General features: G+C 34.8%; 1 long non-coding RNA gene and 1 other non-coding gene across 2 annotated transcripts; both read right to left on the bottom strand.

Annotated features, from left to right (window-relative positions):
- Positions 1–5,940: 5,940 nt before the first annotated feature.
- TRNAE-CUC (transfer RNA glutamic acid (anticodon CUC)) lies at positions 5,941–6,013 on the bottom strand. The gene has a single exon. It is a non-coding gene; the product is annotated as a tRNA-Glu (tRNA).
- A 152-nt stretch (positions 6,014–6,165) lies between these two features.
- Positions 6,166–6,790, bottom strand: LOC127121243 (uncharacterized). The gene is made up of 2 exons (XR_007803360.1): positions 6,580–6,790; positions 6,166–6,493 (listed from the first exon to the last, which is right to left on the bottom strand). It is a non-coding gene; the product is annotated as an uncharacterized LOC127121243 (long non-coding RNA).
- Positions 6,791–17,098: the final 10,308 nt, after the last annotated feature.

Consider the following 17,098-nt stretch of genomic DNA (forward strand, 5'->3'; position numbering starts at 1 on the left):
AATGATATCAGTTTTCAATCAGAAATAAAAAACTCAGTTTGCCCTAAACAACATTAATCAACATAATGCACAAAATGTAAAACTAAGTTTAGAAAATGCCCTAATCAAACACATGAAGAAAGTGAACGGTAACGATGGAGAAGAGAAATACCTTCAAGGTGACGGTAACGATGGAGAAGAAAGTGAACAGTGACGGTGGACGCAGATAACTCAGTGAACGTGAACGCAGCAGCAGAAAAAGGCGACGGCGACGATGACGGTGAGGGAGGGAGAACGAACGGAGGACGAGAGTAATCGCAGTAGAGAGTAATCGCAGTAGAGAGAAAACCCAGTTACGTAAACGAAATAGCTTATAGAGAGGGAAAATAAAGAGACATGCATTATATGTTATAATTTTAATGTTTACTAAAGGGGACCTTAGAGGGCGCTTTTGTAAAAAAAGCGCCCTCTAAAGGGGGCTGTCATACGGTGAACTGACTTTGTGTGTTTTTGCTTTGGAAAGCAAATGTCGCGGTTAGCAAGAGTCGCCACCGACTTTTCTTTTATCCAATAAGGAAAGGTGGAAAAGAACAGGAAAGACCTTAATTTAGATTTTGGGTTCGGGAGGTACATTATACAAAGGGAAGGTGTTAGCACCCTTTGTATCCATGGTTATCCATGGGCTCTTAATTGCTTGGTCACTTATGTTATTTTTTTCTTGTCTGAAAAAGTGTTTGTGAATTGTTTAGAAAATATTTTGAAAAAGAGAATTTAACTTTGTAATGATTCTCGTATGAATGTATACAAAGTGGTTATCTCGTTTAGTTTTGAAAATGGTTTAGAAAAATATAACTCAGTAATGATTCTAGTATGAATGTATACCAAGTGGTGATTTTCTAGTATTTGTGAAGTGTGAAAAATATTTTTAAATTGTGAGTAAGCAATTAAGAGTTATACCTACCCAAGGTCTTGATGGGCATTTCCTATCCTTGTGAGGGTAAAACCGTCCTTATTATTGAGAAATAAGTAGTTTTATCCTTTGGATGTAAAAGGGTCATCGTTGGGTCATCGATTGGTCATTGAAAGCAACGGTTGTAAGGATACCTTAGCATTCGAAGGGACTATCATCATTTAACCGTAGGCTACACCGAAGGGTCATCGAGGGGCAAAATCATATATTTGAAGGCAACATCCGAGGGACTATGATTTATTTTATGATGATTTAATCGAAGGGTCTTGGCTAAGGGTATCCCCACATTCGCGGGACATGACCATAATACCGTAATATCGTAGGGTAACAAAGAGAGGTCCAAGATCGCATATTTAAAGGCAAAGTTTTACAATTAATTAGATAGCCGTAATCGATTAAGTAATTAGGTCCACATTAAAATCGATGAAATCAATACATTAAAATCAGCTAGATAATTTAGGATGTATCTCCACATTAAAATTAAGTAATTCAGAATCCCTCTCCATAAGGGTATCCCACAAATAAAGCGGAATACTTAGCCGGCCGTTTCTTCGGGAATGTGTAAGCCTTTACACAATTCAGCACACGGGTTAGAACATCGAGATAAAGTACAATTGAAAATTGCACCACGAAATAAACACAACAGTCATAAAGTCAGGCCAAATAATGCAGAATTATAATAAATCTTGATTAGATAAACATAAGGCAGAACAGAAAAGAAACAAAACAGCCACTGTCCCGTTCGCTCCTGCTTCGCCTAGCGAAGGCTTAGCGAATGCTCGCTACAGGCTCGCTTAGCGATGTGCTAGCGAGCTGCTACGGGTTTTGAGTTTGATAGCAGCATGATCTCCGGCACCCTGAACTTTATGGCATTTAATTACAGGAATAGCATGGACAAACATTCAGGATATTCAGGCATACTTAAATTCACATGTGAAATCAAATTACATATCCGAAAATTTAATCATGATGCCTTATGTATGTAGCGATTACCGATTAAAAGCATAAAACAGTAGTGATGCGCAAACCTGTTTGCAGTGGAATTGCAGCTTTGGATTGGCAAATCGGGTCGAATTGGGCGGAGGCAACCTTGGTGCGGATGAGCGGCCTTCAGGGTTTCTTTACTCGGAATTCTCTGAGTTGGTCTCCAGGGTTTCTATGCCAGGGTTTCTGTGCGTCTTCGTCTCTCCATTTTCGTGACTGAAGTGTCGGTATTTATAGTGATTATGGTGACCTAATGGGCTCAGAATGAAGCCCAAAAATTCTGATATTCGCAAGCTTCGCTAGGCGAGCGTGTAGCGAAGGGTTCGCTAGGCGAAGGAGTTGCTCGCCTAGCGAGCAGGCCAGTTTGGGCCATTTTCTGGATTGGGCCACTTGTGAGCTGGGCTTTTGTTCCTTTAAGGTCAGTGCCTTGTAGAATAAGTTGGAGTGCTTCGGGAAATGTTTTGCAATATTAATGGGCAAATTTTGGGGTATGACAGGGGCCTAAGAGGGCGCTTCTGAAAGCGCTCTCTAAGGCTTTCCAAAAGCGCCTTCTAAACTGGAAATGTACATGGACTTAGAGAGCGCTTTTTTAAAAGCGCCCTCTAAGGGTAACCTTAGAGGGCGTTTTCACTAAAGCGCCCTCTATTGTTGTCCCTCCATTTCCTCATTATTATTTTTTTTGGCTTCACTTTAGAGGGCGCTTTGTTACAAAAGCGCCCTCTAAAGGGGGCCTAAGAGGGCGCTTCTAAAAGCGCTCTCTAAGGCTTTCCAAAAGCGCCTTATAAACTGGAAATGTACATGTACATAGAGAGCGCTTTTTAAAAAGCGCCCTCTAAGGTTACCCTTAGAGGGCGCTTTCAATAAAGCGTCATCTATTGGTGTCCCTCCATTTCCTCATTATTTTTTCGCTTCACTTTAGAGTGCGCTTTGTTACAAAAGCGCCCTCTAAAGTGCGTTGTCTATTCCAATAGTATGCTCCTTATTTTTTCTCTTCACTTTAGAGTGCGCTTTTGTAATAAAGCGCCCTCTAAGGGGCGCTGTCTATTCCAGTTTTTGGCGTAGTGTCCTTGTGTTATTTACTGCACTTTAAATTTAAGTTCTGCATCATTCTTGTCTGCGCAGAAGTGGATGTCATAACATCCAATGTTGATCTCTGATGTGTCTTTGTACCAGATGGACAGAACTGGGTGTTCTTCCATTCTATGGTGATATAGTAGCAGATGTCGTGACATCTGTGAATGTGTGCATATCAGTACTTGGTTTTAATTTGTATAACTGTCTTGCTGTATTAGTAACAATGTTGGATCAGATGTCTTTACTTGGAGTAGAACATCTGAACTCTGACTACACCAGAATTTCAAAACCTGCAAAACATGGTTCCCCAATGTTCATCTAAGTGTACAACCATATTTTGAGCTATGTGGACCTATTTTCTCTGCTCGCATAACTTCATGATAAAAAAGTTCAATCCCTCTCGATATATATTGTAAACAAACCGTGAATATATATTGTTGTCTTTGAATTTATGTTATAATATTATGATGCTGCAAACAAATGATGTATGTATATTGTTATGTTGATTCTTAATTATTTGGACTACTGATTCCCAACCCTTACAAAAATACTCTTTACTATCTCTTAGCTAGTTCCTTAATGTAGCATGAGCAAATTTAATTCTATTGGTTATGGTATTTTGAAAGTGTCTAACCTGATCAGTTAATGCACAAACAATTTTCTCCTTCACGTGATCTAATATCGTACTTTCAACATAGTTCAAGAAATTCAAATATTTTGTGCACACCATTTTAAAATATTTGACAGATTCGACAAATAACTCCTTTATAGAAGAATTGACTATGACATTCCAAGAATCCATTATACTTTCCAATATCTGACTAGGTTTGACCATTTTTTCATCTTCGCCATTGATTTGTTGGTCTCTACCGCATTCTTAAGTCTACATCACACTTTTGTTTTAGTTATATGATACCTACACAGTAAAACATATGATGAAGAAAATACATTTTTAACCGAATTCATTAGTCTAGTATCACGATCAACGATAATCACATAAGACATGTTTTTAAGTTCTTCAACATATTCTAACACATTTTCAATGCCTATGTGACAATATCCTCTTTCACATTCAAAAAATGCAAAATTAATATAACAAATCATATTTGTAGAAGTAACACCGACAATTTTAAGAAGAGGAAGCATGTGTTTATTGGTCTTATATGTTGAACCAATTATCAATATCGTGGGAAATGTGTTGAATAACTTGATGGAATCATGATGAGTCCAAAATAAATCTCGAATAGTTTTTCCATCCTCACACACTTTGTACCTAGATGCGTATTGATCATCATCCAATAACTTCAATAATTGTTACATTTCAGATTTTGGACCATTTATCGACTTGTTGTTTCATTGGCAAACATTGTATACTTGCTTCATATTTGAGACACTTTCAGGTCTTTTCCTTTTTAAAGTTGTGAGCATGTTTTTGGACTGAACCATATTTGTTGCCATGTTTGAAACAAGTTTCTTTTCTTCAGAATTCAGACAACATACAATCAAATGATCAACTAACTTAAAACACAATCCATGATTATGTATACCACAAATCACATTAAATATCCATGGATTATTCTATTTGTGATACCTGGACAACTTAAAAGAGAATTCATATTTTATTGTTTCGTTATCATCACATTTCAACTTTCGGACAAGTTCTTAATACTGGTCACTTCTTTCGCATCCCATCATAACAAATATCTATCTATCAGAACCAGAATTCGGTTTCCCAATAATAATGCCAAACCCTAATTTGGCAACCTCCATGCGGACCCATTAAGACATATATTCACGTAAAGTAAACTCATGTTTATTGATAAATTATTTTCTAACATCAACATGTAAAACATCATGTTGGGGTGATTTCAGATCATCATCCTTAGATGCATTATCTTTGATCACAACATCAGAGTGCACCATAACTATAACTAATAAAAAAAAAGACATTTTCAATCAACAAACATATAATTTGTAATTCAATTTTTGAACCAATCCTTAAAGGATCTGAATTATAATTTTCGGACTCTACGTTCATGTTATAGGAAAAAAAATAGATTATCATAATGATCATCACTGATATACATATATATTACATGTAATTTCAATCAATTTTGTACCTCTTGATGTCGGAATACAATAAGGTTGGGTTTGCAAACGAAAAATCTTGAATAAGATTGTAAGAAACTTTTGTAAGGGTTTAAGGAAATACATTATGATCATAAAGAATCCCATATACATGGCTCGCATAGAAGGTAATACATAATTCATTTTTCTGCTCGAATTAGTCTGGATTTCAATTGGTGAAGGGAATATTCAGAATTTGTAATCTAGACAAATGATTATTTGCATTGGATGCGTTCATGATAAAAATATTTGTTGTATCGTAGTATTTTCCTAAGATTTGATACATTCAGATTTTAATCTCTAAAAAGTACGAAGGATATTTTTGAGTTTCATGGCATTGAGTGCGTTTATGATAAAAAAAATTGTTATATTGTGGTATTTTTTTAGCATTGTCATTGAGTGTATTCAGATTTTAATATCCGAAAAGTACTGAGGGTATTTTCGAGTTTTCATAGAGTTTGAGAGAACTAGTATGTATGCACCGAGTAAGATTGTTCAAAAAATATGTTGAACTCAACCGAACCGTCAAACCGAAATGAATCGTGTTGCAAAAACAATTTTAGAATCTAATCAAATGATAAAAAATCAAACCAAATTAAATTAAAAATAATAAAACAAGTTTTAAATTTTTTTATAACATATATTTGTTTGAAAAACTTTCCTCTAACTATTTGAAATTTGAACCGATTGAATTTTAAATAAATTCGAACTGTTCGGTTCAATTAATGTAACTATTTAGTTTTCATTTTTGTGATGAATCGTTGCTGCATTTACCAGTATATAAAAATTGGTTGATAAAAAATGAATTCCGTTGCCGGGACTTGAACCCGGGTCTCTCGGGTGAGAGCCGAGTATCCTGACCAACTAGACTACAACGGACTGATGAACAGAATGAAAGTAAAGAGTTATTAGTACCTACCAGGAGTTTGTGTTTATCCCATTTAGATGAGTGAAATCAATCATGTTTTAAATGCAAATTTTCTTATAACATCTAGATGTCAATGTGGTAATGGTGATTGTTGAAACAAAAGTAAGAGAAAATACTAAATATGCACAAAAATCATAATATAATGAGTCACATAGTTTCTTTGGAGAAAGAACAATCATATGTAACTACTTTGTACATATTTATTTTATGAATCTCATTGCATTAGAGGGACATATATATTAGAAAGTCTAAGTTCTAGCAAGAAAACTCTTGAACAGTTGTGCCTGTAGCTTTTGATATCTTGTCAAGTTATTGTTGTAGTCTACGAAGTTCATTCCAAACCTCACTTCATAACCGTCAATCTATTTAAAATTGTCCAATAACGACCATGCAAGATATCATTTTACGTTTACACCGATCCTTATATATGTCTAAAAAAACCAAACAAAATAGAAGTTATTAAGCTATATATTGAACAAATTGACAAAGGGTCTTTAGATATAAAAACAATCATTACCTAATTGCTGATGGGAGATATGACAGATGATCATGATGAAATTTAAATCTGTGCATATCCTTGAGTGTTTCATCTAATGACAGTGTTGGATCATTATTCTCAGCTATACCTGCAAATCATGTCAAGTGTTTGATGCCAAAATTTTCATACATGTACTAATACATACTTACTGGACTAGAAGATAGTTCACAGATTCATGTTCAATTCAATCATAGATTTAATTAGCAATATTTATCAAGGGTTTTTGTATCTACCATTTTCGGCAATATAAACCAAAGGATTGTTATACACTCAATGATGTTTTTTCAGTTTCATTACATTTAGGGACCAAAATGAAGATTTACTCAAAATGGTCGAGTTTGGTGGAGAATCTCCTCTAATGAAGGAATACTAGAGTCCTATATTACTCCTTAAGAAGCTTGCGATGGCATCAAATCCTCTAATAATTTCATTGTTCATGTGTTGGGCCTGACAGTCAAAGAAAAGAACTTGGTAACAAGAGCACCAAACATATTCTTCTTGGAGTTAGTTAGCAAGGAATCAAAGGCCCATAGACTCCATGATTACAAATACTTCCATTGAATTTTATATCTTTTTTAACATATTAAAATGTTTTTGGAAGTTAGTCAATCCCATCATATAACTATTTCAAGACATCATGTGCAACAGTGCAAGACCACCCAACATAGATTGCTCACAAGAAATTGTTGTATGATACTCATTTGTTTGCGATTTGATGATATCAGTTTCATACGAAGATCATTCGGTACATCTATTCAAACGAAATATGCACTTGTGTATATGATATTGTAATTATTTTGATATATAACTTATAAGAATTTTTCAGGTATGAGACTAGTATATTTTAAATTATTGAATCCGAATATGTAACGTTTTTAAAATATACATTCGGATTCTCTAATATTTAATAATGTTCGGATTATAAGATCCAAATATCTATTCTTAAAACTTTATGCATTCAGAATTTAAAATATAAAATATACTGGTAACTGAATATGGCAGTTTCATAGTATGTTCAATAATTCTAACACATGATTATGCACTACAAATTTGATTTAACGCATCTAACTATAGTATGAAGGCATATATGAAAAAGCAGTTTTGTCGGTTTGCTTTTCTAAAAACAACGTTAAATAAGGTTAAAATTAAGGGGGGAAAACATCTTATATAAAATTTAAAATGTCTTAAATTTTGAGGATAAATCTCTGGACACACTTATGTCTTAAGTCAAAATGTTACCACTAATCTAAAAATGTATCTCTAAAATATTTTAAAACACATCTCATGCATCCTATAAAGTCACATCAACATATTTTGTAAACACGAATCCGGAGATTTATCTCCGAAATATTTTAAAACACATTTCATGCATCACTCTCTGAAAGGCATTTTAAAAATTTATTGATCCGAAGATGCAAGTTAAGTTAGTTAGATGAAAATGACGATTTATAAATGTTAAGTCTCATGTTATCTGATGCACATTAAACCATACAATTAACATGCAAAGTTGATATATATAAATCTGGAGTCAAAATAAGTCATCATGACATACACAATGAAGTTGAAATAAGTAAAAATAGAATACAACCGAACATAAATCCAAACTACAGATACTATCAACTACTGCGTATGCCGGACTCGAGCTCCTCGGTCTCCTCTGTCCCCGTGCTCTAACGCTATCTCTGATACATCAGTACCTCTCGTGCCCCTGTCATAATGGCTTTTAGGACCTCCCTCACATCAGAACCATAAAAAAAGATACATATGCCAATACATGTCTGCGTAATCTCCACAATATTGTGACATCTAGGCAACACATCATGAGCATGATCTAACCTAGCCTGCTCCTTCTCTAGTATCTCATAATGACCTGGCTTCGGTGGATCTCTTGGAGTAGCATGTACCATATATGAATGTGACACCCTGAAGAATCATCTGATGTACCCGTCTACATAGCTCCAGTCACTCTCAGCTATGGTATTTTGTGCCTCCTCTGGTACCAGCTGACTAAGATAATCATCAAACATGACATCCATATCTCTACTTGTTTGTTCACAGGTGTTTTTGGTAAACAATCACTTAGTTTTAAATTTTATGCTTGAAGAATCAAACTAGTAAATCATGTGGCAAGTTGTGCTAGATTTATGGGAAAAGAAAGTGTGCATTAATTTTGTCGGAATACTTACGTTGTATGTTGACTATTTTAGAAAGATGATTAAGTTTGAAAGTAAATGTAACAAATGATTTCGAATGGGTCGAAATTAGTGACTTGAATATAAAATAAAAATAAGTGAATGTAAATTAAATGAAAAAGAACTTTATTTGCATAACTAAGAAATTGGTAGGCAAGTACATTTCTTCAGATACTCATTTCTCACTTGCGTATGGGTACTTTGAGTTTATATTGAAGTTTACAATGGTTTTTCCACCCATGAATCTTAACACTAGAATCCCTATTTATAATACAATGAAACTAACGGTCTCCGACGTTCAACTATCTTCTGTTTGACACGTCACTTCTGCATGCTCTGTTTGTCTTCGATTGATCTCCACGTGTCTTCGTTGTTTTGGATAAGATCAAAAGACAATTATTTGGTTTGAATTTTGAATCTACTTTAGTCAAATTTCTTTCGACTTATCGAATTGATGAATGACCAAATCCTTCGAAATTTTCACTAAGTATCGGACCAAATTCTTCAATGTCGAACGTTGTCGTTTTCCTCCAAGGTCTCTGGTCGAAAGGCATGTAACCTTGCCTTGTGTTTGTGCATAAATTCCAGTTGATTCCCTTGTCAAATTTACACATTAGAATTTCTTATCTAACAAATTTTCCCCAAAAAATGCGACTTTCGATTCATTTTTGAGAGACATGTGACGTTTTTGAAACTTCACCACTATTCAAAGTTGTGCGCTGACGTCACCGTCATCATGACTACTACCTATAACATCTCTTCGAGACGTGCAAGTTCAGAAAGCCATCATGGCTCCGAGTTCCTTGGGGGAACATGGGCCACACAGGAATCCAACTTCCCATTTTCTTAGTTTTAGTGGGACACTTGTCAAAAAGTGTTATGATTTTATTTTTTTCTTTTAAAGAAAATAAAGAAACCAAACAATCCCCCCCCCCCCCCCCGAAGCTATAAATAACCTTCTTCTTCTCTTCTTCTCTTCTCTTCATCTTCAACGAAGCTTTAAAGTTTTCCTCTACAAAAAATCAACCTTTACTCAGTCAAATGCATCCACATCAACTCCAAATCAAGAAATTCCATTGGCTACAGCAATTACTACACCCACTCTCGTCAGGAATCAATTGTATGTTCTTGAACCTCCTCTTCAGGAAGAAAAAGCACACATTTGAAAATCTCATGTATTAATCCCTTTCACCATTTCTAACGTCACACATGCTTTATCTGGCCCTTTCCCTAATTTGAATACGAACATAGCAAGAACTAGTAAGTTTTCCCCTTGTTACCATCGTACAAAACCTCTAGTAATCGTATATCAGCCTTTAGACTTTTACTTAAGTGTCTACCTGTGTCTTTCACTCTGCTCCTTATACCAATCAATCGAACTACCTTAATTCTTAAAAATAAGATGGAATCCAAGAAATGAAAGATTTGGAAAGATCAAGGTCTTTTCGACCTGATCCAATTATCTAGGGTAGGTCCTGCATATAACCAAAACATGTTACTAGTTGCACTTCACTTTTGGGAGGGTTTGACGAACACCTTCCAACTGCGTTATGGAATGATTATACCGTTGTTAGACATAGCTTCCATTACTGGTCTTCGACCAACTAGAAAAGTGTTCGACCCATTTATTGAAATTGACGACATCATTTGGTTCAACTCAAAGCGTGCTAGCTTTACTAACTTTATCGCTGACCATTTCAACAAGGCTACTTATAACTTCTCAGCAAGTGTACCGATAATTTCAAAATAATAAAAAGATTGAACCCACAAGGAGTGTCTCCAAGCAAGACAAAATGTGTGCAAGTATAAAAGCTAGTAAGGATGGGGGTTCGAGTTTTAATGCGAAAAGTAAATAAACGAGTAAACAATGTCACGAAAGCGGCCAAGTTATGTTGTAGAATCCCTTATTCTTTCCTAGTTGATGTTTGATGCCAAGTATGAATTATCTAATCACTATAACCTCATGGAGAATTAATAAAACCGATATAGCTAATTCCTCAGGAAATAACTCACTAATCACTACCAGGAGCTTTCTATTCCTAGTCCGCTAACGTAAGTAGTGTTAGGAGATGTATAAAACGTTAATTCTCTATACCACTACTCGGGGTATCCTATCCCTATTTAATCAGCGTAAGTACAACAATTACCTTACATCCAACACATAGACTAATGATCAGTATTCCCTATGTGCCCAAAATCAAATTAAAAGAGTATCTCACATAATAAAACGTTACAAACAAGAAGCAATTGAATAAGATTATAGATCAATAGGTTCATACATTGGTCAAATCAACATAGAATCCAACAATTGAGAAACAAGTTCATCATAACATAACATAACCTAGAAGAATTTAGCTACTCATATAGTAATTGAAAATACCACAATTGATAAACAATGATAACATAAGAAGTCCCTTGAATAGATGGCCTCAAATGGCTTCAAATGCTCCAAAAATCACCACTTGTGCTCTCTAATTTGTGCTTCAATCTCTCAAAATTATAACCCTTGTGAAAGTGCTGAAAAACCTCTTTTAAAGGCGTCAAAATGGACCTGAACGCGTCAGAAACAGACCCAGAAAAGTGACCATCGTGTGCATGATATTCTGCATCGCGCGCAATGCATCTTTTAATTCCCTATCACGTGCGTGATGTTGTACTATTGTGGATGCGATTATTTCCGAAGCTTCACTCTTTTTTGCTCCTTTTTCACTTAAATTTTCACTAAGTCCACAATTTGCATATTTAGCTATTTTTCCTTCATTCTTTTTTCATTCTTCCTCAAATTCGCTCATTTTTCACTTGTTTTGCTCAGATTCTTCGACTAAATATATGCAATGACAGACTGTCATCACAACCCCAAACTTGAATCGTTGTTTGTCCTCAAGTAACTTGTCTGCAACTGCATATTTTAACAAATAACAAGTTGCACAATAACAATCGAACATCACCAAATTAAATATTTCTTTTACCTGACCATGATTCTAGCTTCCAACTTCTATCTTGCGAATTTGGAAAACATCCTCAACATTGACGAGTACTCAACATGTCTCTCAGTTCACTATAACTCACTCAATGGATAGGGTGATCACTCAATCAACATGTAAAATCAATTAAATTTAGCTTTATCATGTTCTAATCGAGTTCATCATAGAAACCCCAAACTTAAATCTTTTTCATATACTTTAAGAATTGTACTTCTACCTAACTCCAAAGAGAGGGTGGAAAGAAAAGATCTTTCGAGTAATATGGCTAAGAATTTAAGGCTACGTCATTGAAAGAAATGTTTAGGCTCAAAGTGGTTAGAAATGGATAAACCTATTATTAAAGGGTGGTTTACAAAGGCTCAAAGTTATTAAAAAAATTGCTTTAGTGTGTGTTGTTTAAACCAGATAACTTAAACGGAAATAAATCAAACTAGATAAAAGAATAATGCATGGACACACTCATAAAGAAAGAAAAGTGAACAATGGAAATATTTGGCTCTAACCTTACTAGATGGGGTATTTGTAGGTTGAGTACAAGTTTGTTGATTCTTTTCTCATCCTTCACCTTCAAGTTGCTAGTTTTTATTCCGATGATCAAGTTTCTTTTGGATCATTTGTTCAATGCTAAAGTGACAAACTTGCAATCTGAAGAAAAAAACATAAATAACTATAAACTTGTTCATTAAAGACAATTGAGATCTTCATGAAAACTTTATGCTTGAGTAGCCACTTCCTCTTGATATGGTCTTGAATAGAAATAAAATAAATTTTGTCAATGAAAACTAATATATATAAAAATTGATGGATTGTCTCCCATCCAGCACTTCTTTTCCATCAATAGCTTGACGTTCCATGCTCAAAATACATCAGGCGTAAGGGATACCCTCATTCTGGTGAAAACTCGTTTCTTCATCCTCTTGTGAACTTCACTATCTTTCTCTTTCAATTGATAGAAAGTCTCTAGATCCTCCATATATGGTGTCCATTGATATGCATTAAACACCACCTTCTCCTTATTAAACTTCGAAATAAACTCACCAGTCTCCACATCTATTTTTTCCTTCCCGGTTGCCAAGAATGGGAGCCTAAGAATCATTGACCCTTCCGACTCATTTTTCATGTCGATCACCACAAAGTTTGCGGGGAATATCAAACCATCAACATGAACTAGCACATCTTATAAAATACCTAGCAGATGAGTCACAGATGAATCGGCTAAAGTGAGTGTCATATTGCTCGGTATGATCTCTCTTATCTCCAATTCCTTAAATTTGCTCAGAGGCATGACATTGATGCTCAAACCTAAGTCACATAAATCATGTGGGATTTTCATCCCCCCAATGGTGCAAATGTTGTTGAACTCCCCTGGATCCTTCATCTTTGGTGACACTTCCGACGGTCCTACCGTCTCCTCTTTTTCTTCCATGTTAACCCGTTCTTGTGTTAATTTCTACTTTCCACCTTTCATCAATACCTGCATAAACTTAGAAACTTGGGAATTAGTTCTAAAATTTCATGAAAAGAGAGACTTACCTGAAGTTGTTTCAACATATCTTTAAATTTTTCAAACATTGCAGCCTTATCCTCCTGTACCAGTTTCTTCTTAATAATGGATATGATAGTTTTATGTAATCTGGTAAAGGTGGGTTCGGTTCATTCAGAATTTGATCCTTTGTTCTTTTCCAAGGAGAATTTTTATCAATGAAGTGATCAAGGGTGACTCCTCTTTCCTCTTCTTCACCTTGATTTCCACCCTCCTCCTTTTCAATTTCACAGTCCTTTTCCTCAATTTTTTCTCTCTAACCTTTTCAGTTTCTTCCTTTCTAATAACCACCCCAAAATTCGTTTCCACAACCTTGCATGTTTCATTCTTGGGATTAGCAATGGTGTTACCGGTGAATCCTTCACTTGAGCTTGGCAAAGCAACTATTTGTCTTGATAATTTACCTATCTGAGTCTCTAAATTTTTTATTGACGCATCATGGTTTCTCCTTAAAATTTTATGGTTACTAGTTACCTGCTCAAAGCTACTTTTAGTGGCCTTAATGAAATTTTGCAAAGTCTCTTCCAACTGTGATGGCTTCCTTTGAAACAGAGCTTGTTGGCTTTGTTGCATTCCTTGGTTGACATTTGGTTTTTGATTATTGGTCCAATGAAAATTTGGGTGATCTTTCCAACCAGAATTATATGTATTGGAATATGGGTTGTTCTTTTAAAAACCTGCAAATTTGAATTCTTTACTTGTCCCTTCCAACGAACACCTTCCATTGGCATGTTCTCCTCCACATAAATCACACCTAAGTTCTTATACCTGGCTCACGTTAGCTCTACCTAAGCTGCTTTTTGCTATCTTTTTATTCAACAGGTCAATTTGAGCTAAAAGAGCAGTATGAGTATCAAGAGATAACATACCTTTAGGTGTGCCAATAGTTTCAATCTTGGTCGACCTCTCACTTTTCGAATGGTAGTCATTCATACACATCTTCTCAATGAGGTATATTACTCGTGGTTCAGTCATTTGGCGGATAGTACCTCTCGTGGAAGCATCCAAAAACATGTGAGTTTGACTCTTGAGCCCTTTGATGAAGTTTTGCATCTGATCCATACTATTCATGTTGTGATTTAGGCATTTGTGCAACAAAAGTTTAAATCTCTCCCAGTCGTCATAAAATGACTCAATTTCCTGCTGCTCAAAATTAATATTTTTTTCTCGGAGCTCGATAAACTGAGTAATTGTAAAAAATATTTCAGGGAATTTATCCTCCAATTCCTTCCAAGTTCGGATTATTCCATTCAGAAGGTAAAACAACTAACCTTTCACCCTTCTAATTAATGAGAACCCAAACAATCTCAATTTAACCTGGTCTTTTGTGGCATCAGTAGGTTTGCATATTGAAGTTATTTCATAAAAGCGTGCAAGATGCGCTCATGGGTCTCTAATCGCGTTCCCATCGAATTGATTTTCTCTTAAACCTGAAAGTACATAATTTTTAATATAAAAATTAGCATGGTCTGCCAGTACAAACCCCCTAGAAACCTGTCATTCATCAGTTCGTTTATAGTAGTACCCCATAATGAGGGGTTGTGCAATTGCCATGGCTTCTTCTTCAGAGTCAGAAAAACTTGATAATTGCTTTCTTCTGGTATTCCTCTGTCCAGAGTTGCTTCTCTAACTACTTTTCTAAAAGCACGCACGATTCTCACAATTTCTAGATCAAATGGAATTAATGGTGATCCTGAACTGTGCATACACAAACATAAAATACCTCAGTAGCACTATGATAAACAAGAAATTAAAACAAAAATTAGAAAGACTAAAAATAAAAAAAACAATTGCACAAACGTCGCCTTGTTGAAAAATTAACAGTCCCCGGCAACGGCGCCAAAAACTTGATGACTTCTCGGCAAGTGTACTGATAATATCGAAGTAATAAAAAAATCGAATCCACAGGGACTGCCTCCAAGCAAGACAAAATGTATGCAATGTATAAAAATGACTAAAAAGAGGGGGGTCGAGTTTTAATGCGAAAAGTAAATAAGTGAGTAAACAATGTCACGAAAGAGGTCAGGTTGTGTTGTAGAATCCCTTAATCCTCTCTTGTTAATGTTTGATGCATTATATGAATGATCTAATCACTACAACCTCACGACGAATTGACAAAACCGTTATAGTCGATCCCTCACGAAATAACTCACTAACCACTATCATGAGCTTTCTGTTCCTAGTCTACCAACGTAAGCAGGGTTAAACGACGTATAGAACATTAATTCTATATGCCAATACTCGGGGTCTCCTATCCATATTCAATCAACGTAAGTACAACAATTGTCTTAAGTTAGATTAAAAAAGTATCTCACATAAAAAGCATTACAAACAAGAAGTAATTGAATAAGATTATAGATCAATAGGTTCATACAGTGGTCAAATCAACATAGAATCCAAGAATTGAGAAACATGTTCATCATAACACAACCTAACCGAGAAGAATTTAGCTAGTCATAGTGTAATTATAAAAATACCATAATTGATAAACAATGATAACATAAGAAGTCCCTTGAAGAGATGACCTCCAATGACTTCAAATACTCTAAAAATCACCACTTGTGCTCTCTAATTTGTGTTTCAATCTCCCAAAATCGTAACCCTTGTGAAAATGATAAAAAAAATCTCTTTTAAAGACGTAAGAATGGAACATAACATGTCAGAAAAGTGACCATCGCATTCACGTAACCGTACATCGTGCGTGCGATGCAGCTTTTAATGCGCTATCGCATGTGTGATACTGCGTGATGGTGGATGTGATTACTTCTAAAGTTTTTTGCTCAAATTTTCACTAAGTCCACAATTTACATACTTAACTATTTTTCCTTCATTCTTTAATCATATTTCCTCAAATTCGCTCGACCTTCACTTATTTTACTCAAAAACTAGAACTAGAAAGACACTCTGATTAGAGAGGTTGAGCATATTATAGCCTAGTGTTAAATAAATTAGTACTACCCTTTTAGAAATGTAACCGCTTCTTTTTAAGACTTGAAATTTAACACGTTATAATCTTTTGGTTTCAATGCATGAAGGGAATTATAGCGCATTAAGTTTTGTGTATATAGTGGAATATGAAAGAGTGAGACGTCTTAGGATATTCGTATCTAGCACAAAATGTAGTAATAGCTCTACAAAAGTTACTCCAAACTAATTGTCATTGAAAATTTCCAACTTATCATTAATTTGTTTTTTCACAATTAGACACCAGTAATAAAAGTTACAAATAAAACATCTAGATGAAGGGTTAGAGGATATGCAAATATGAACGTTACTGCAAGTGAAGAGAAGAAAAGTGCTACTATAGATTGGAAGAAATTTAAAATTTTAAATAAAAAATAGCAAGTTATATATGGACTTCTTCCCGACTTTATTTATAAGCAAAAAAAATCCTTAAGTTCTCTTCTCTTTCCAGAAACATGTTCCTTTTGAAAACCAGCAATTGGACCTTTAGAAAGATTTTATGTCCAACACAATCAACTCATCATGCTATTATAGTGATATCTCTACCAATTATAAAAAGACATCAATAATTAACATAAATAATTTGATAAATTCACAATTATCTTTTTCACTCATGCCATTATTATTATTGGACATATGAAATATTACTTATGTTAATTATGATGATAAAATAAATTAAATCAAATATTCTTATTGATTATAACTAGTAGAACATTCATAAGAAATTATAATTAATGTTTTTGTTGTGTTAAACTTCACAAAATGTTTAGGAAGGTCTTTAAATTTTTTGTTTCATTTTTTACTCTTCGCTTACA

This window comes from Lathyrus oleraceus, chromosome 2, assembly GCF_024323335.1.
Source record: "Lathyrus oleraceus cultivar Zhongwan6 chromosome 2, CAAS_Psat_ZW6_1.0, whole genome shotgun sequence".
Lineage (NCBI taxonomy): Eukaryota > Viridiplantae > Streptophyta > Magnoliopsida > Fabales > Fabaceae > Lathyrus > Lathyrus oleraceus.